At 41.6% G+C, this 21,942-nt stretch overlaps 1 pseudogene; it reads left to right on the plus strand.

Annotated features, from left to right (window-relative positions):
• The first annotated feature begins 1,132 nt into the window (after window positions 1–1,132).
• Window positions 1,133–2,148, plus strand: LOC137795607 (uncharacterized; annotated as a pseudogene).
• Window positions 2,149–21,942: the final 19,794 nt, after the last annotated feature.

Consider the following 21,942-nt stretch of genomic DNA (forward strand, 5'->3'; position numbering starts at 1 on the left):
AAAAGGTTGGGAACCGCTGGCTTACAGCACAATGCCTAAATAAACACATTGGTGCATGAATACCCCCCTAAAGTCCAAAGATACACTTATATTATAAGACCCAACTGTGTGTCGTGAGACTTACCCAATGATAACTGTTCTTTCACATAGTCCCTCTTTTTTGTTAGCTCATCAATCTTCTCTTTTTGCCACTCTGTCCGTAGTTTCCACACGTCCAATGCATGTTTTTTGTTTTTTTTTTGCAATACCAGCTGCGTAGTAGGGGCTATGAACACAAAATAAAAAGTAATTGTTTATCATTTAATTAGTCTAGAACGTTCTATTACCCTAATGTTCTGGTATTGTGCATGCTATAAACCTAATAGCTCTTATCCACTTCACTCATATAAATAGATAAATGGTCATATAGCAGGTTGTCTTGCACTTTGACTGATGATTTCAAATGTTTTATTCATTCCAAAACCAACATAAGAGCTGTGGAAGGCACAACAAACGATAATTGTTAGCTTACTCATCTAGCATTAATAGCATACATACATAGCAAACATATTTATCATATTTATCTCATTTGTATTGACCGCATAGACTGTAGCTTTAGACATTAAACAGCAACGTCCGTTAAAACAAGGTTTGCCGAGTTTAAAATAAAAGCACTTTTTCTCAAACCAGATAGATAACAGACAACAAACATGCAACAAAAAGAACAAAATTGATTGAGAAGCAGTTTCTAACGTCAGAACAGATGTTGAGTTACTGACATCGTTATTATATACTAACTGTCACCTGGGGTGGTCTACGTACAACGGAGGTGCCACGGGGCGTGTGCATGTCTCAGTTGTGAGTGACTTGCTACTTAGTGAGCTTGCTAGCTGGCAAGCTAGCTAGATACTCTTAATCAAAAATGTGGACGTGTTAGCAAACTAATAAATATAATCACCACTCGTGCCAGTGACGGGCATCGTCTCTAAACTATCAGTCACCTGGCTGGCATTCTTTTTGGCCCGGGTCCGCACGCCTTTTCTACTTTGTTCAGAGTTTTTCATATCGGAAACGCACGTTGTATCAATTCTTGAGCAACACCTTTTCCCACGTTGATGATGTATGAAGTGGGATCTGTCGACGAGCAGTACATATGGGAAGGGCAAATCAAGTATCTGTCCGGTTCATCTTCAGTTGTTCAAAAGTCTCCCTGAGTAACTGGATGCAATTCGTGTACAGGTAAGCAAGTAATGACAATAATGGCATAATCACACAGGCTCACGAAATTGAAATTCTCTTTGCAATTTACATAACATATGCAAAATAATGTAACTAATGTTTTGTCAATGATTTTGGAGAAACAAACCTTTTTTTTAATTTGCCTTTGAAGAATTTCTCAGGGTCTGTGATTACGGTAGATTGACATGATGGAAGACAGCATTGCAGCCAGTTCGACAACTCTTAGTAAAATGGCAAAAAAAAATAAGAGATCGCAGCAGCTGAAAGGTTGAGAAGGCCTACAGGCCAGCAGATTGGTGGACGAAGGCAGTTTGTTGTGATCAATGATTAGAGCCATTTTAAGCACAAAAGAAAGGTGTGGTATAATAATACAGACTTAAAAATAATTGTGCAATATAGTCAACCAAGTTTTTGTTAATATAAAGTATCTGTTTATGACTGTGTTTATTCTTTTTCCTTATCAGTCTGGGAGAGGAAGAACGGCTGGTGGGTGGAAAAGAAAGAAGTGGGTCTTTGGGATGCCAAGTGTGAGGCATCATCAAGGGCCAATATCTGGAAAGCTTATCCTACGTCTTGTGGAGAGAAGATCTCGACGACATCTAGTCCCCTTGATTACACATCGTGTGAGGCTTGGATCATCAATTATCAGTGACGAATGGCTGGCCTATCCCATACTCCCTAAGGCACAACCATCACACTGTCAAGCACAGCAGGTGGTATGTAGATCCAAACACTGGAGCCCACACCCAGCTTATTGAGAGAGCCTGGAGATCCTACAAGGAGCAGATCTGGAGACTTAGGGGGAATTGCACTAAGAGTTTACTTTCTGACCACTTTGCAGTAACTGAGTGGAATGAATGAAAGAAACACTGTGATGGTGCATTTGGAAGATTGATTCATGAAATTTTAAGAAAGTACAAGTACTATTAGTCGCTGTTACTTGTGTCAACAAACGGAGATGGAAATAATTGTGTCTTTCCATCGGAAACAGCTGAGACAAACTCCAAAGAATCAGTTTACATTGTTATTGTAGTATACACGTTTTTTCTGTCTCAAATCATTTTGAGACTTGCATTTGAACTATAGCTTTTGGTCTAATATGGACACTGACATATTTTATTATATTATTGTTTTTTAAAGATTGTATTTGTTTACATTGTTTGCATTTTGCAATAAATATTGATATGTTCTTTATCACTTTGTGTTGGGACCATTTTCCTTGCTGGTCATTACTTAAGAACATGCTTAACTAATGCTTAACTCACTAGTAGCAGTGCTGTCGTGGTAAAATTAGAGGTGGGTAAACTATGAATTTTGTGATCAAACAGGTGTCGACGCGATGTGTAGCGACGCAACACAAAGCATCACTCTGTAAGGCTGTCCTGGATATATTGCATTTGGTTTTCAGTTAAAAAAGTCATATACAGTCAATGAGAGTGAATACACGTGTTTGTAGTGTAACAGGATGGGAGGAAGGGCCCAGACGCTCGGGCAGCGCAGCAATCACAGGCTTTAAATGGTTTTATTGAAATAAACAAAATAACTCAAAGGTAGCTCTGTCTAGAACTATCACAACCGGGCCACTACCCAGCTTACCGGTTTCACCTCCATCGGCAAGAAGAGAAGCCTCTCTTTCCTCGTCGCATCTCCCCCCTTCTTCTTCTTTTCCCTCCCTCACCATTATAAGCGTCGCTGATGAGGAGATCAGGATCAGTTGAGTCTCGTCCCCCACCTGATCCTGATGCTCCTCTAACGCGTGGGTGGAGCCCAACACAACAAGACAATTGCTAGATTAAGAACTATCGTACGATTGTGTTTGACATATTAAAACATTTCTATACGACCCGTACAGTTAAGATGTTTGAATGTGGTCAGTCACTCCTTTGAAAACCGGATGTTGTGTCCCGTGACTCTTTCCGCTCGTTTGATTTCACGTCAGTGTCAGCTGCAGCTGACAACCCGACTTAGAGAAGACCGGACCCGGCGGGACGCGGGTCCGTTACCGGCTTCACACCGCCCCTTTTCTTTTCTTCTGCAGAGTTTAGAAATTTAAGCATGCTTTAATTCAGCGGAAAAACAAGAAAAAAATAACTCAAGCACACAATTATAAATGTTATTATTGCAACGGAAGAATACAAGGCGCATGGAACTTTGAGGTGCATAAACGCCACTCAGAGGTGGGTAAACGCTATTTCCAAAATTCCAGAGGTGCGTAAACGGCGTTTACCCTCCACTACAGCCCTGACTAGTAGTAACCAGTGATCTAATGAGTAGTAACTAGTGAATTCATCATGACATGTGTTAATGCTTTGTAAAGCATAGTCTACACTTTTGATAAGGTCACAGAACATGCTTAACTAATGCTTAACTAACTAGTAGTAACTAATGATTAATAACTACCTAAATGAATCATGACTTGCAGCATTTTTTTAAATCATTTACTAACACTTTACAAATGATCTTATTAATCATGTATAAGTCCCGAATAATTCATTTACAAATGGGGAATCAATCATTTGTAAAGTATGAAACCCTAGCTTATTAATCAAGAACTAATCATTTATAACTGTTTATGGATGAGTTTACTCATGAGTATTCATGTTGGATTTATGCTTTATAAATGATTAGTTCATGGATCATTCATGCTTTACTAATGCTAAATAGTGTGCACTTATTATAAAGTGCTACCCATTTTCTTTGTAAATAATATGTTGGGGTTATAAATAATGGTATCAGTATAGTTTCAGAGAGTTCAGCCACTTGCTGAACACCTAAACCCCCACTAAAGGCCACTTTCCTGTCCCCACAAACACAAAGCAAGACAGTGGGAAAAGAACAGACAGAAAGCCATTTTGAGGTGGAAACAGTGCACAAGTGCCAGTCAGAGTCTCTCCCCTGCTCTCTGATTTGCTCTCTTCCACGGCTCCCCAGAGACAAGCTCGGCGCCATTTTTTTGAAACCTTTACCGCAATGGATTACAAACGCTTCTTAGCGTTCAGAATCCATCAAACCCGTTGATTGCGTAAATATTCGAGGAGTTACGGTCAAATTAGCTTTGCATGCTGTTAGCATGTTACTTTCTGTTGCCGGTGATAGGCTCCAAACTAAGAGGGTTGATGACAACACAACATTTGAAGTTGGCCCTTCCTCCTCGGCTGAAATTCAGAAGCCACGCACCTTGACTGCATTTAGGGTTAGGTTATTGCCAGGGGATAAAAGCCAACTGAATATTCAGAACCCTTGTCCACTTATTTGCGACTGTGGCTCAGTGTTTAGCATGTCTGTCTTTCAATCAGAGGATCGGTGGTTCGAGCACCGGCTCCACTAGAACTTGTTGTTGTGTCCTTGAGCAAGACACTTAACCCTGAATTGATCCACGATGCTGTGTCCACGGAGTTTAGATAAAAATGTAAGTCGCTTTGCAGAAAAGCGTTAGCTAAATGTAATGTAATATTTGCTATGTTTACATATCTCCTGCACTCGGTGCTTTAAGGCCCATCCACTCTCTAAGCAGCACTGAGCAAAGATCTTTCACCAGTTCTGAAATCACTGAACCTTCAAAGTACAGCTAAGCGTCCTCAAAGTGCACAACTTGTTTTTTAAACTAGGCCAGATGCAGATGGTGTAAAAAAATTAAGTTCCTTCACGAGTTCATCTTTGCATGTGTGTCGAACACATTGAAGGTGCATTCAGGTTAAGGAGGGACAAACCCATTTTCTCTATAATAGTTTGGTTCCAGTCCTTATTCTCCCCAAGGTAGGTAGATATTTATTTGCACACTTCGACAAAATAAAATAACATTACAACAGAGATAAATAAATATAAAAGTGCAGGAAGAGACAAAAAGCCTACTGGGCTTATTTGAAGCCTCCACCCATTAAAGTTAAAACAAATAAATAACTAATAACAGCTAATACAATAACTAATAACAGCTAATACAAGAAAGACATGAACACTAATACATAAACAAAAAGAAAACCTCTTACAAAACAGCAATTACAGTTTCGTTTAGGCCTTTTTTAAAACATTTTATAGAAGGACATTTCTTTAAGTGGGAACAGTCATTCCATAATTTGGTTCCACGAAATCAAATACAAAATTGACCCCTGCTAGTCAGTAATTTAGGAGGATGAAGATCTGAAGATTGACGAGTTGAGTTTTTCTTCGGTAGCTTCAGCAAATGTATTGTGAACCAGGTTTTTGTTTTTTCTGTCATTTAAAAAAAAACAATTTCTAGAGGTGCAAGTGCATTCTGAACGGAGAACACGGTCTTCAACGTGATGAGCTAAAACAGATATGAAGAACTGTAAACTAGCGAGCCGTAAACTAGCGAGGCAACTAGAAAGTGTACCTTTTTTTTTTTAAATTGTACTGTGGTTCCCAGAGCATTTCCATCTGAACTCAGAGCAGAGCAACCTCATGAAAATGTTTCACTAAAGTGTTTTTAACTTTGTTTTGAGGTGTTGTTCCTCATCTTCCATTTCCGCTGTCTTTCTCTGGCCACAGACGGTTTTATTTATTTTTACCTGTTGCTCATGAATGGAGTAAGGCACTACACTATTCCATCATCAGGAAAGGCTTCCATTCAGACTTTCACATGTAACCTAATTTGGATGTTGCCCTTTGCACTATTTTTTTTAAGTGGTAATGCTGGAGGATTTCTTTTTGCCCCGGTAGCTGATCTCCTTTAGCTATCCTATCTAGAAATATGTAGCACAAGCCTTGTCAAACCGCGGCTCCCAAGCCACATGCGGCTCTTTGCCTGGTTTCATGCGGCTCTTACGTTCATTTCGAAGTTTGGGTTTGTGTTGTTTTTTTCTTTTAAAGTTTTGTTATTGATTTTGCAAATACAGTCGTCCCTCGCTATAACACGGTTCACCTTTTGCGGACTCGCTGTTTTGCGGATTTTTGTTGTTGTTTTTGTTGTTTTTTACAGCGTACAGTATGAACGCGCATTGTGTTCTGCGCCCTCATTTAGCTAAGAGACTGTACTCTACACCTTGTCAATCAATCTCCTCCGTGCAGCGTCTCCTGTACAGGACAGAATACGTCCGTATAAAAAGTCAGCGGAGCGGCGCCCAGACAAAGAGGAACGGTCAGAGGACCTCGTAGATTGATCATTAAGATGAAATTTGTTAAACATGTTCGGGCTTTTTTTTTTTTAATCCATGAAACTTTGAGAGTGTTTAAATAAGAGAGAAATGTGAGAAAATGTTAATGCCTGTCTGAGACAAGTTTATAAAAGAGTGTGCTTAGGGGTTTTACGGCCTTAAAACATGTATAATAATGGTAAAAAATAAAGCTGACCACTTCGAGGATTTCGTCTATCGCGGGTTATTTTTAGAACGTATCCCCCGCGATAAAGGAGGGACGACTGTACTTTCGACAGAGATGTAGGACAGGATTACCCCTCCAAAAAATTGGACTATACATTCAGTTGTAGGTCTCTTGAAGGTATTTTATTTAATGTGCACGTTCACGTCGCTTGAGTTCAAAACGGTATGTTCGCCAAACGCGCATGTGCGTGAGATGAAAATACCGCAAAGTTTCCCATTAGGGGCAATATCATTGAGTAAAGAATTTGTGTCCAGTTCTCTTTCAAAATGGCAGGGAAAAAATAAAAAACGAAAATATTAAGATGATTTTTTCTAAAATTGACAAAGCACTCAAAGACTGTAACGCAGGGATGCTCAATACGTCGATCGCGATCTACCAGTCGATCTCCAAGGTACTATTGGTAGATCGCATGACAAGGTGAGGTGACATTGTCATGAACTGACGCTATACAAATAAAGTTGAGTTGTTTTGAATAAAAAAACTAGACGTCAGCCTATCAGCCATCCCGTCACTTGATTGATACACAGGACAACCAGTCAGATGACATCTGATTTTTTTCCCCGTACAATTAGGTCACTGTGCGTGTTCAAACAACGCCCCTGAGCGCTGCAAAGCTAACAAGCTAGTCGTTAGTTACATCCTAATTTTTCGCTCGGTTTTTTCCTCTTAAACGTAAGATAGGCTATAAAAATGAGTGGGGGAGCTGGACCAAGTAAAAAGAAAAAAACCTATCACTTTCATACGGAATGGGAGGAGGACTTTTTTTTCACGATGACATTTTCAAAGTGTGTTTGTCTCGTCTGCCAGTCTACCGTCGCAATACCAAAGAAGGGAAATGTGGAGCGGCATTTTCAGACTCTTCATGGAAAATACGACACTGAATTCCCGCCGAAAAGCGAGCTGAGAAAGACAAAGGTGAAGGAGCTAAAATCCCAGTTATTGGGACAGCAGTCATTTTTCACACAAGCTACTTCTAAAGCGAAAGCTGCCACCGAAGCGTCATTCCGAGTAAGTCACATCATCGTTAAAAACAAGAAGTCATTCCAAGATGGAGAGATGGTAAAAGAGGCATTCGTTGAAGCAGCGGACTCGTTGTTCCGGGACTTTAAAAATAAAGCAGAAATCCTGTCTTTGATCAAAGCTCTCCAGCTGTCAAGGAGTACAGTTATACGGCGTTGTAAAGCCATGGCTGAGGACGATGGCAAAAAATGTACATAATTATGTTGTTCAGTCTGTTCAGTTCTGAATTATGTTGTGTTGTGCAACATATGTGGTTATACATCAACATAAGTTGTAAGAATCCTCAATATATTTCTCAATAAATATAATGGGTAGATCATTTTGACTTGGTCATTTCAAAAGTAGCTCCCATGCTGAAAAAGTGTGAGCACCCCTGCTGTAACGTTTACAGCGTATCCCACGTACTCGGGCTAAAAAAAAAGCCCCAGAATGAAGGGGAGTTTGCTAAAAAAAAAAATGCCTTAGTGACATTTTTGAAATTTTGTTTCCTGAAAACGTCAAACTAAAACGAATAGAATCAGACGTCCAACTGTCCCGCCACACTGTTGAACACAGAATATTGGACATTAACACGGCTATTAAATCACAGTTGCACTCTGACCTTCACGCATGCGAGTATTTTAGTGTCTCATTGGATGAGAGTTGTGACATACAAGACAAGCCTCAGTTGGCAAAATTTGCATGACCTGGGTCAAACTATTGAGTGATCAAAGAATGAACTCCTTGATATTGTGCCATTAAAAGACAGAAACTGAGGCATAGACGTTAAATAAACAATGAAGGCTGCATTTGGAAAAGCAAATCTGCCCATATCGAAACTAAATGCAATAGCCACGGATGGAGTGCCAGCCGTGTTTGAATCTGTGAATGGGCTTGTGGGGTTGTGCAAAGCTGACCAATTATTTTCAGAGTTTTGGAATTTCGATTGCATCATCAACACAAGGAGCAACTTGTGTCTAAATCATTAATTTTAAACAATGGATCTGACCTTTTTGGTCAACATACTGTGTCACTTGGCCAGACTGAACCTGAACCTGCAGGGTAAGTTAAAAATGCTGCTTGGCCTGGTGCAAAGTGTGTTTGCGTTTGTCAACAAACTGAAGCTGTTCAAAAAGGGAGATTTAACGCATTTCCAACTCTGCCAATGGAAAAATACCCCAATGTCAAACGGGCTGCGCTTAAGATACTGTCAATGTTTGGGTCAACATACGTCTGCGAGTCTGTGTTTTCTACCCTGAAACACGTGAAATCAAAGCATCGATCTGTTTTGACTGACACCCATGTGAAGGATTTGCTACAAGTGGCAACAACGGAATACAAGCCAGATTTGAAGAGGATTGTTCAAGGCAAGCAATACCAGAAGTCCCACTAAGCAACATGCATAGTAAAAGAAAAACGCTATTGTCAATTATATTTTTGTTAGTGGACTTGGTTGAACTGAGAGCTTGTGTGTGTGTGAGTCGAGACAGTGCACACAATATTTAATTTCCGTCATAATCATGTTGGTGAGTGACATTTACAATAAATCTGGCTGAGCAGAGGTCTGTGTGTGTTAGTGAGGAAGGAATGGGTTGATGTTCATGACAAAACATGTCTGCTGCAACTGCTCCCACAGGGAGTTTTTTGGTCAGAAATAAATGTAAATATCCACACATTCAAGTAAAGGAAGACATTATAAAATTATATTATGTCTGTTTAAATGAGCGTCAGTACAAAACAATGTGTTTACATAGGAAATTCTGCTGTGTTGGTTATGAAAATACTCTGGTTTGACGCAAAAACAGATTGTCCCGTATCTGGTTTTACGCATTGTGCAGTGTGGGCTGGAACAGAAGCGTAATTTTAGAGCGGTTTTGAGAGGAAGTGGCTGAACCACACAAGATGATGTAAGAGAGAGAGAGAGAAAGTACAGGAACAAGCAAGCTCTTTCCTTTCAAACCAAAACCACAGGGTCCAGTGTCACAGATGACAACACTCAGCATCCATATGGATGAGGAGGAGAGTAGCGCTGCTGCTGTGTCTGCTGGGGTGATGCTGACCACGCCCACTGGGGCATCAGCAGCAGGTCCAACTCTGTGCCCAATCAATCCACTCGGCCCCATACACTGTGTGTGTGTCAGATTTTTTTTTTAAATGAATCCTGGTTGCACAAAGCAAGAGTTGGGCACAGAGACGGTTCTAATGTGCCTCCGTTAGTAATGACTTGTCTGGCTGATTCAATGACCTCCCTTAGACCTTTAAGTTGCTCCTTTATCCATATGGCATTCACACCTTTATGCTCGAGCATTGACATTATAGTACAAAATTATTATAGATACAAACTTCCTGAACAACAAAATTTAAACATTTAAAATCAGCATTTCCTCTTGCGCCCAGAGACTCTCGATATAAGTCAGAAACGTTGTTTGTGGAGCTCCAGGCTGGAGCCTGTTGTTTGTCTTGACCCGCATGTACATGAACTGCTGGGTTTTAAAACTGATAGCGGTTAGCTTAAAATAGTGTAAGCAGCAAATCACAATGTGAAAAGCACGCAGGATATTTTTCGCCCGCTCTGTCTCTCTCTACATCGACTACGTGCGTGCCTGTGTGTGTGTGTGTGTGTGTGTGTGTGTGTGCTCACCTGTGTGCGCGCCGTGTCCGTGTGTGTGCTCTGTGCGAGCCCGTGTTGGGGGCGGAACTCTGCACCTTGTTGCCCACTTCTGTGCTAGACTGAGCTAGCTATAAGGCAAGCCTGAGCCAGCTCTAACTATGAGTCTTATCAAAAAGAAAAGTCTTAAGCCGACTCCTAAATGATGGTGATGAGCCTGGGTCCAGAGAAGAGGTGCTTGATAGCTGAAGGCTGTGGTTAGAATCTGGTAGATTGAAAGGTAATCGCGCATGTGCAAACCTCCTGACCCCACGGTCTAATCCACTATGCAGAGCACTTTAAATCAGTATCACTTCTGGAGCTTTACTCTTCTCTCAAAGAGGAGACCTTTCCACACATGAGGAGGCATGCTCAGAAGATGTTGGTTCTCTTTGGATCTACCTAGACATAAGAACAGAAAACATGTTTTCAACTTTGCCAAGCCTTATTATATACATTACATCTATAGTCATCACCAAATGCCCAGTTTCCTCCCTTGAGTTGCTTTGCAGGCCTTTCTGCAGCCTCCTTAGGGTGCTGCTTGTTTCTGCCTTTACTTTTATCTGAAGTAAATGGAAAGCTTACTTAGGTTGAGATCAGGTGACTGACTTGAAAAATATTACCATTTCTTTGCCTTGAGAAGCTCTTAGGCTGTTTTAAAAGTGATCAGCCTCCTTTAGATATTTTCTGGCAGAGCCTAATCTGACTTTCCTGTTCTTCAGTGTTTTGCACCTTGTTTTAAATCTGCATTCAGATGGATGAAGGCCTCTCTTGATTGTAGACTTCTACAAAACCATGCCTTCCTCCTCCAGAGTGTTCTTGACCTCAGTATTCATGTCATGGAGGTTTTTCTTCACCAAGGAAATAATTCTGCTACATCTACATTATAAGTCTTCCATGGTCTTCTGGGCCTCTAGGTGTTAAACGGTTAATGCAATTGTTTTGTTGGATCGATTGAAATAAAGCGGAAAGGCGACAGTTCAACCACATATTGACTGCTTCATTGCAGTCATGTAAAGAGAAACATAAGAATAATTGTGTCACAGTCCAAATACGTATGGCCCTGACTGTATAGTATCTCTCTTTGTGCTCGTCAGTGCACGTGCTTCAACGTTCTGGATCAATCGAAGAGTCTTAACAGATTTATTGGAGCAGCCTGATAATCAGTTTCTATAATCTAGTCTAGAACTGACAAATGTTTTGAAACATTTGACTGATTTTTGCAACGTCTCTGAGGTGAGAAGAGGCAGTCAAAGAAGTTTGATTTACGTGGGCGTTAAAGGACATATCCTGATCAACGGCAACTCTGTACTGGACACAAGGGTCTGATGGCAACAGGTTCCTGTTTGTGTGCCATTATTGGTGTGACATATTCCGTCTTTGTATGTGAGTCACCCCATGGTCCCTTCTTTCTCAGTGCTATTACTGCCATGTCATCTGACAGACACACACACACACACGCACACACTTTCAACTGCACAATCAGCACACACCAGCGTAAAATTGGTTAGTGATGAGTGACATGGACACAGACACACACACACACACACACACACTAGGTGTGTCTTTCAGTAGTGTGTAAATGCTTCCCTGCCGTCTTGAAAACCATGACAGCAGCAGTATGTGTGTGTAAGCCTCCATGAGTTTGTCACCTCGCTGCTGCCACAGCTGATCAAAGTGTGGAGAGACTTGCGCACACACACACACACACACACACACACACACACACACACACACACACACTTGCTGGGAACAAAACAAAGACACAAGAGGAAACACATGCTCATATTTCACCTGCGGGGGCAAAGACAATGCACAGCATCCATATTCTATAACCTATAGCAAAGGGTTCACCCTAGACAAGTCGCCAGTCCATCACAGGGCAGACATACAGACAGACAACCATTCACGCTCACATTCACACCTACGAACAATTTAGAGTCCAATTAACCTATGCAGCATGTCTTTGGACTGTGGGAGGAAGCCGGAGAGAACCCACGCTGCCACGGGGAGAACATGCAAACTCCACACAGAAGGACCTGCCAGACCAGTATCCGAACCCCGCCCCGCCCGGGATCCAAAACCCAGACCCTCTTGCTGTGAGGCGTCAGTGCTAGCCACTACACCACCGTGCAGCCTGTGGGTTAGGGTTAACCATGAAAAAAAATAGTCATGTGTCATCTACATTGAGGTCCATTAAAAACACAACGATGCAGACCGTGAGTCATATCTATATTTGTGGCTCATGTGGTAGAGAGCAGGTTTGATCTCTGTCCTCCACGTGTGAGGTTTCCATTTTAAAGCGCATATCGTTTGCTATGTTCACACTGAGTGTCTCCCTGAATAGAATAAAGTCTCTCTACCTCTCAGTCAGAACTTCTCCATTCTTTGACTGCAAAGCCAAGCTGGCTTCACATTATTTGAATTAACTTGCCCAGCCCTAATATATATATATATATATATATAAATATATACATAGATATAGATATAGATATGAGTATAAAATATATATGTGTACAGTGAAAATTAGTCCACGGATCTGGCCTGGGGTGAATTATTGAACAGTCGTATTGCCGTGGGAAGGAATGTTTTCCTGCAGCGGTCCTTGTGGCAGCGGAGCGTGATGAGTCTTTTTGAGAAAGTGCTCCGCTGACCCTGCAGGAGCAGGTGGAGAGGGTGGTCCGGGTTGTCCAATATGGACAATAGTTTCTTTAGTGTCCTCCTCTCCACCACCTGTTCCAGATGCTCCTGCTTGCAGCCGATGATGGAGCCGGCTTTCTTAACCAGTTTGTTGGTGTCACCGCTCCAATGCTGTTCACCCAGCAGACAATGGCGAAGTACAAGACGCTGGCCACAACCGACTGATAGAACAACTCCAGCATCTTACTGCACACGTTGAAGGACCGAAGCTTCCTCAGGAAAAAGAGTCGACTCATCCCATTCTTGTAGACAACGTTGATGTTGGCCTTCCAGTTCAGTCGGCTGTCGATGGAGACACCCAGGTACTTGTACTCCTCCACCATGTCTACGTCCACTCCAAGGACACTCAGAGGTCTCGGAGCTGTCGTCTTCCTCCTGAAGTCGACCACCATCTCTCTGGTCTTGCTCACGTTCAGAAGCAGGTGATTCTCACCAGCCCACTCCACAAAGTCACTCGCCACTGCTCTGTACTCCTCCTCCCGTCCATCCCTAATACACCCCACCACTGCAGAGTCATCAGAGTACTTCTGCAGATGTCATGACCCCGTGTTGTACTGGAAGTCATTAGTGTACAGGGTGAACAGGAAGGGAAACAGAATAGTTCCCTGTGGGCCTCCAACATCACTGACCACCGTTTCAGACAACACACGGCCCATTCTTACAAACTGTGGTCTGCCTGTGAGGTAGTCAGTGATCCAGGAGATGGTGGACGAGTCTACCCCCAGACCCCGCAGCTTCTCACTCAGTAGCAATGGTTGAATGGTATTAAATGCACGGGAGAAGTCAAAGAAAGTGAACATGGCAACTCTGTCGGGCGATGTCTGCCTTTACTCTGATTCATTTCAAGGTAAAATAAAACACTGGCTACACAACAGCACTTAGCACGGTCTGAATAAGCACTGGAAGCGGCTTCATCCAGACACTCGTCCTGGAGCCGGAGACCACTGTGTGCGACTACGGACCATAGTATGAACCCAGACACGGGGCGCTTAATGTTCCGACATTTGTTTTATTTGTGGTATTTACACAAAAAGCATAACGCATAAATAGTTGTTAATGTCCCATGGTCGATAGCGGAAATGAAAACTGTTTCACAGGAACGTGACCGGGCTATGTGATGATGGTAACTACGGGTAACGGGACTCAAGCCGCGCCGGCCTTCCGCCGCAACTGGTTGCGAAAAAGCGAAAAACGAGTTAACCACATAACGTGTCGAGCGAGTAAAATCAGGGAAACAAGCGTTACATTTTTGGTGTGATTTCGGCATAGGTCTGCAGACTTTGGTACGCCATGAAACTTTCCTGTGTGTAAAAACTTGTCTCCAGTATGCAAAATCCATAGCAAAACCCATTGACTCCCACTAGCAGCAGGACAACTAGGTGGACCCCAAGATGGTGCAATCGAGATGACGTCATGTGAATACGCTCTTTAAGAACTTACGAAGCAGGTGCACATTGCTGTCACATCTGATTCTAGAAGTGGATAATTAAGAGAAGTTAAATATTTTGCAACATTCAAATCTGACATGTGACAATTAAATGAGTGTCAGTAGAATGTTTGTTTGACATTACGGATACCCCGTAAATCAATTTGCTGCACAAACTCAGCCAACACTTCCTGTCTTGGACTTGAAGGTTGTGACAAAGCGTGATATGAAGCGGTCCAGAGCATTCACAGTCATTCTGCAGGTGTGTGGTGAATATCCTGTTAAACACCTGGAAAACACAGCAAAAAACCACAGTGACTAAATCGGCTTGGAACATTGTGGACATTTTTTTAAACCAATCTGCAAACAATGTCATTATTCTGTAGTTCAAAGTGAAAGTTAAATTAAAAGCTTAACCTTTCCCTCAGTCAATCGACTTGCAAGTAACTGTTACTGGTTAAAACTAGTAAGAAGTGATATTTTTTAAATTAATTTAATGAAAGTCTTGTGTCATGGCTCGACCGTGACTTGTGTTATTTTTTCTCTTTTCCTTGTGAAGTCCCTCGTTTGTCCCCGTTACGTGTGCGTGCATGCGTTTCGTAGGCGTGGCTTACGGCAACTGGCAATCATCTCCACACCTGCACCTCATCTCCAGCACCTGCCTTCAATCACATCATCAAATCCTTAACACACCCTGGCTTCCCGCTCTCCAGTTACCAGATTATTTCCAGTGGCGCTTCGACTCTCGGCCTCTCTAGAAATCAGATTACTAGACGTACTTCGCATTGTTTTATTTTCCTACTAACCCCTGTTCCCTGTACCCAGGGTTCCCGTACCTGCACTCCAGCTCAGCCGCGCCGCCGCTCACCTCCTGCACTCTTGCCTACCATCTCAGTGTTCTGTTAAATAAACCCTTTACCTTCAGCCCACCTTGCCTCCCCATGTCTGCGCCTGGGTCCAGCCAAACCGAATCCTCACATCTGGACCACTATTCCATTTTACAGGACGTACGCAAATATTTAGAGCAGATCTTAGTCACTGTTGCATAAACGAAACCCTCCAACATGTAAGGGCCTCATCTCGACATGGTTCATGACCTTGCAGCCGAGGGCCCTTCTCCATCTTCTTTTACAGGCTGTTGCCCCTTTGCGTGGATCACAATGAGAGTCTCAACTACAGATTGAAGATTTGCTACTACCACCAAGATCTGCACCGGCGTCAGATCACAGTTAGCTGCTTCATTCATACATTCAGCAATTTCAGACTTTGATAACTCGAGACTCGCACTGATCAAAAGAACTCGACTCAAGCGAGGAAATACATGAGCTGTGCTTGTTCACACATTTCAGTCAGATAAAACCTCTCACACTACCCAGATAAGACAGGGAGAGCAAACAGGACTGAATTAGACAATTCTGAAGCCGGAGCCTTAAAGCTCATCAGTGCTCATTTCCTGTGACTCTGTTTGATGTGTGGTTGTCAGACAGGGTGAGGTCGAGGGGCAGCGCCACATGGGATAAGGCAGTTGCATCTCACTGGAGGATTTCTGCCTTTGCGTGACACCGGCATCCTGAACACCTCCGCCGCAGCAGCAGCTCTGATTTCATACAATAATTTGAGCTCAGTTAGGCAGAGAAATGGACTCAGGCATGAAATAGAATGACAAATACCTCAGGGGAGAAAAGGGACAGATTAGCATATCTGAGAGGGCTGCGTAATTATGTCAAATCTCCAGAATGGTAAAGGCAGCTGAGCAGGAAGCATGGTGCAATTCTAAGTCATTCTCATATAGGCTATCATGAATACAGACACAGAAAAATCATCTGTACTCAGATCCAGACAAAAAAAAAGAGACAAAGGCCAACGCTAATCAGCACCGCTTTTCCCAGGGACCCATCGTCAGCCATATGTGACATCAATGCACTCTGCCTAATAGACAGTCTGCCTAATGTTACCGTCATTTGGAGAGGAAATTGATGATTATACATGGAAGCACTTGAGCTTCAATGACACTTGTCTCCAGTCTTCCTACATAATGAAGGCCACTGGCCGTTCTATTTAAGAGTGTGATTCACAGTCTGCTGCGAGAGACGAGACACAGATGAGGGAAATATGTCCACGCTCTCTATTGGACTGAGCAGGTGTGTAACCATGATGTGTTTTTTGTGCGTATCAAAATGATTCGGATGAGATGTTGCTGCGCCTGCCCTGTAGGGTGTGACGCTTTGAGAGATAATTTGGGGAGTATGTTTGATCTCATGCATCCCCCCCCCTCCTTCATGGCGTTTGCCATTAATTTCATGAAATTACTTTTTGCTATTTTGCCATTACTGAAATCAAACAGCCCAAAGCTCGGACACACACCGAGGAGTCATGTCTGGTCACGCCTTTTGAGAAGTTAACACATGGTTGTAACCAGCCATTGTATTATGTATGACTGCAGCCTATGTTGTCAATGGCCCATCCAGGAGAATTAGTACAGTTATTTGAACAAAGCTTTTGAATTATGAACACTTACCTGGGCAAACATGACCTTTCTCATGTTTCCGTTAAAGGCTCTGCATGCAGGACTCCTACAATGAACCTCCATCGTAGGAATTAAAAAATCCAGAGTTAACACTGTAGTTCACTTGTGAACTAAAAATCCTGTGTTCAGGGATCTGGTGGATGCAGCCAAATCACAGCTCTGGGACAAAAGCATCACAATCGACAGACCTTCCAATGTGCTTTCAAATTCAACCTCTGAATCCATGAAGCTCGGACACCTTAATTTGGAAGCTTGGCAAAATTGTTAAAATTACTGTACGTACATACGTCCATTCACTCGGGTTAACACTGAAACGGCTTCCCCAGTGACCTGGAACCAAGGATCATCTATCCCAAAGTTCACAGGCTCTGGTCGCACTGAATGTGTTTAACCACCCATCATGTTTCCTGAATCCACAGCAACAAAACACACAGATGCATCAGCCCAGTAGGCAGGCCGTGATATTAGGCTAGGATACTAGACGGTTTCATGTGCATGGACAAAAACCGTATTTACTCCGTGTCGCTCAGGTAGAAACCAAAGACACTGGAAAGTAATATAGGATCTTCTCTGGTTGTGAACACACACATTAAATGTATTCTCAGGCAGAGCTCGAAATGTAGTAAGAAATATCTATCTCTAGACCAGTGTTTGACACTGCATTGTGTTTTTGTTGCCTAAACCTAACTTATATTTTATAAAGTAACGTCATCTCAAAAGCGACCCTGCTTTCTGTCAACTTTATTTTAAAAAATGTTATTGGTACAAGCTACTGGCGTCAAATGCACATAACTAACCAACCATGGAGCCCCACAGTCTATGTATTCAAAACATACAACTTTACTCTTGAGATTGTGACTGAAATATAGCACTCAGGTTTAATGGAGGAGTGTCATTTAGAAGAAACCTTTAGCAATAATTTATTTTCTCCACGTGCTGCAAGCAAATGTGGCAAGAAAGCCCACTGGTGTTCTACTGTAAACCATAAAAATGATACATGATGCAATGCTTTTGGTTTTCCTTCCCTCCCAGTTTCAATTCCCTTGAGCTCCCCTCCGCATGATCACCTTTCAGAATCTATCCACTGCAACAATTACAAATAGTCTAGTGTTACTGCTTGTGATAGAGTTTTTTAGATTACATTAAATTACATGCACATACTTGTGAGTTGTGTCCAAACAGAGAGCAAGCGCAAACACACAAACACACACACACACACACACACACACGCACGCACGCACGCACGCACACACACACACACACACACACACACACACACACAGTAGCAGCAGTCTGTGAAGTGTATTCTTCATGTGTAGTTTTATCTCTATCAAACCTTTTCTTTACATCCTGGATAAACAAAGAAAAACACACATGTTGGCTATGCAGACTCATGATGAGCAAAATTATAAATAAAACAACTTCATAAAACTATAAAAAGCTATAACGTTTTTTCATAAAGTCTTGCTGGACACCTCTTAAACTGCTTTCGTTGGATAGAAATATAATCTTTTTAATGAATTCCACACCTAATTATTGTCTCTAATGCAAGAGGAAATGGGGTCATTAAATGGTCACTTTTATGAATGAAATATGGTGAAGGAGTTAATGAAGGTGTCACGGGGAAGTTATTTTGATAGTTTAGAATGATATTCTTCTTGGACTGAGTGAATTAGGTGAATTGGATTTGTTTTGTCTGAAGGTTGCAGGATCTCAACGCTGTGGTAAACTTCTTTTGTTATGAATTGTTTCAGGAAATAATCAGAATTCAAGCTTGAATTGCTACGACTACTACATTTCACAGTATTAAATCAGCGAATGGAGTCAGGGGACCTCAGTCTTGTGATAATGGGTGGATAGCCATAGGTGGAGATTTGGACCCTTCTTCCTCAGTGGTGGAATATAACAAAGTACTTTTACTTTGTTACTGTACTTAAGTAAATTTGTATGTATCTGTGCATACTTTTTACTTTTACTTTGTTACATTTTGCAGCTATTATCTATACTTTTACTCCACTACATTTCTACGATATGTGTCGTTATTAGTTACATTTTATGAATACAGTTTTGCCAAAATGTTGCCTACACAAAAATATGGATTGCGTTGCTGTTTTGGAAGTTTAAACCATACAGGTGGCTCTATCAGCTCCAATGACAGCAGAGTGGGAATTTGGCAGCAGCACTAGCGGTAGCCTTGCCAGTTTTGCTTAAACATTCGACAGACTGCATGACTAACAAACAACTTTTCTACATGGATCCAGAGTGAGCTTCATCTGAGCCCTCGGATATGAGCCACCTTTGGCCCTATTTAAAAAACATGTTCGATTTCAAAGGCCCCAAGAATGACTCGTGGAGGTTTTAATGCCTTTCCTGTCCGCCTCAAAAAACGGAGTTGCTCGCCTTTAAGAATTCCCCTTCGAATTCAAAGAAGCATATCGAGGTAAGTGGAGTTCTTGCTATGCTAATGTCCCTGACTTTTTGAAACATACATATACATATATATATATATATATATATATATATATATATATATATATATATATATATATATATATATATACATATATATATATTTAATTCGGTTACTGACATGATATTAAACTAAGACATTGAGAGACAACCCGTTGTGTAAGTACTTTTACTTTAAAAACTTAAAGTAAATTTAAAAGTAAGTACTTTTTTTACTTAAGTAGGATTGTTGATGTAGTACTTTTACTTTTATTTTCCTAGGTACTTGTACTTTGACGTAAGTACTGAACTTCAGTACTTCCCCCACCACTGCTTGTCCTGGGACTGGACGAGCAGAATCCTGCATGCAGACTCAGACTCTGGTTTATGCATGCATGGAAGATGGTTGTTGCATTAATAGAGCAGCTTTCTGGTCTTCCACTCAAAGCGCATTCATACACTGATCAGTATCTTGACCATGGACAGACATGCAGACTTCAATCAAACTGCCGATTACTGGACGATCCACTCTAACTCCTGAGCCACAGACACCCACACGTGTCCAAATCAGTGAAATGTTTCCAGGTGAAAAAGTCTGCAGATGCCTGAGTGTGCAGTAGTTGCTGCTGTCTGTTCATGCATATTATGTAGTGAGAATAGAAGAGGAAAATTATTTCCATAAAACTCAAGCCTAGACTGGAAATATGCAACACAGTCTTACAGCAGGTGGTGAAATAAGCACAAAAGACATCGACTGGTTTAGTGTAGAAGGACATACTATCTTTTTCTGGTCATTCAGGAACAATATTACGCTACAAAACGGAAGTTAGGTTAAAAGTAACTATGCACACACTTGTTGGATATCAAAGTCCTGTTAGCAGCCCTCCCGCCCCACACAAGTCGTCTATTTGGTAATTTAATACGACATCACTAGCTCCAGAAAAAAGCTCCAGAAAAAACTAGTAAAGGGGCCGAGTTGTATATTATTTTAGGAAGCTGCTCTTTTCATGGTCATGGTGTTGTTATCAACAGTTGTATGAACATGTCTTTATTTATTTTTTTCCAGTCTGTTTTGCATAGATTAGGGTGCACTGCACTATGCAAGAGGATGTTTTAAAGTTTAAAAGCATCTGCGAAGACGAGGACATGGAATTGTCTGGAATAAAGACTCTGAACTTTATTTCCATGGCGACATGAGAACAGCAGCGATGCGACAGTTTGGTATTAATCTGACCTTAAGACTCTGGTACCTGATGGTGTGGTGTCTTCATGCTGCACTTCGATGTCTCCATTTACTCTTGGCAGAAACTCGTGCCTGGTGTCATGAGCCCTCTATTTGTCTTTCAATGCCTTCCTATAACTATCATTAACGAAACATAATATTATAATCACATCTCTCTCCAGTCAGCGGGGTCGATATGTCAGAAACTGAGGAGGCATTAAACGGTTATATACCTCCAGCACATCCGTCCAGCTGACCAGGTCCCAATGAGTATTGATCTCTGACAAAGTGATCACTGGTATTTATTAACTTACATAATTGACCCTATGTCATTCATATACTATATTCTTTGGTATAACTTGAGTTAATGAGAGCCCAAACAATGAAATTAAATTGGTATTGATCAGCAACCCCATCAACACCCACACAATATGTCACATGGTGGTTTGGGGGCCCTAACATTTATTTATTGGACCTTTTAATAACTGGGATAAGCCATTTGTTCACCAAGGATACACAATGAAATTGTCACAATAGGGGTCTGTTTATTTCTTTTGTATCTATCCCCCCCACCACCACACATACACACCCTTAATTGGCATAATAATTCAAATTTTTTTACTAGTATGGAACGCTGAACAACGTTATTGGCATCACTGGGGATAGAGCTATATAATTATGTATTTTATGTTATGTTATGTAAGTTTGTCTGGAGTTCATACCAAATACCAAGCATTTCTGGAGACCTATTAGCAGTCATGTAATATTGATAACTATGTTTTCATTAGTGTAAAATCACTTGAAACTTAGGAAGGAGTCCTTCAGATCTACAAAGGGAGTCTTCTCAATGACTCCATGTTTCTACAGTAGCCCAAAATGGACAAAACAAACACTGGCTGTAGTTTCTACGTGACTCGGAGGCCACCGAAATTCATGGACATGTCTGTCAAACTGCAGTGACGTGAAGATGAGTGTTAAACTGTGGTACCGCCAGCTAACGTCTGCTTTCTGTTGCTCGTAAAGTGTTATTATGGTATGGATGGCCTGTGTGTGGAGTGAGGGGATGTTTAGGTAGCAACAATCTGCAACCACCCAGCTAGATGCCATCAAATCCTACACACTGTCACCTCTAATTAAGGTACCCTTTCTGAAGTCAGTTGTTGTACCCCCACTATTAGTATCTCCAGAACATTTTTATCATTGTATAGAAGTAAGAAAACTCTTTCCTGACTTGCATTTTCCTTATCTTCCAATATGAAATGATCAACCTTCCCTGAGCTGACTGCTTTCATGACACTTTCAGCTGTATTCTGCGGTTGACATTCTGTCACATGACCAGCACGATAATTAGGCAGATATGTAATGAAAGTCAATTATGTCGTAACACCTCATAGTTCGGACTGCTTGTCCAGAAAGAG

Source organism: Clinocottus analis, unplaced genomic scaffold (genome assembly GCF_023055335.1).
Source record: "Clinocottus analis isolate CAN_PGR_092001 unplaced genomic scaffold, fCliAna1.0.p SCAF_29, whole genome shotgun sequence".
Lineage (NCBI taxonomy): Eukaryota > Metazoa > Chordata > Actinopteri > Perciformes > Cottidae > Clinocottus > Clinocottus analis.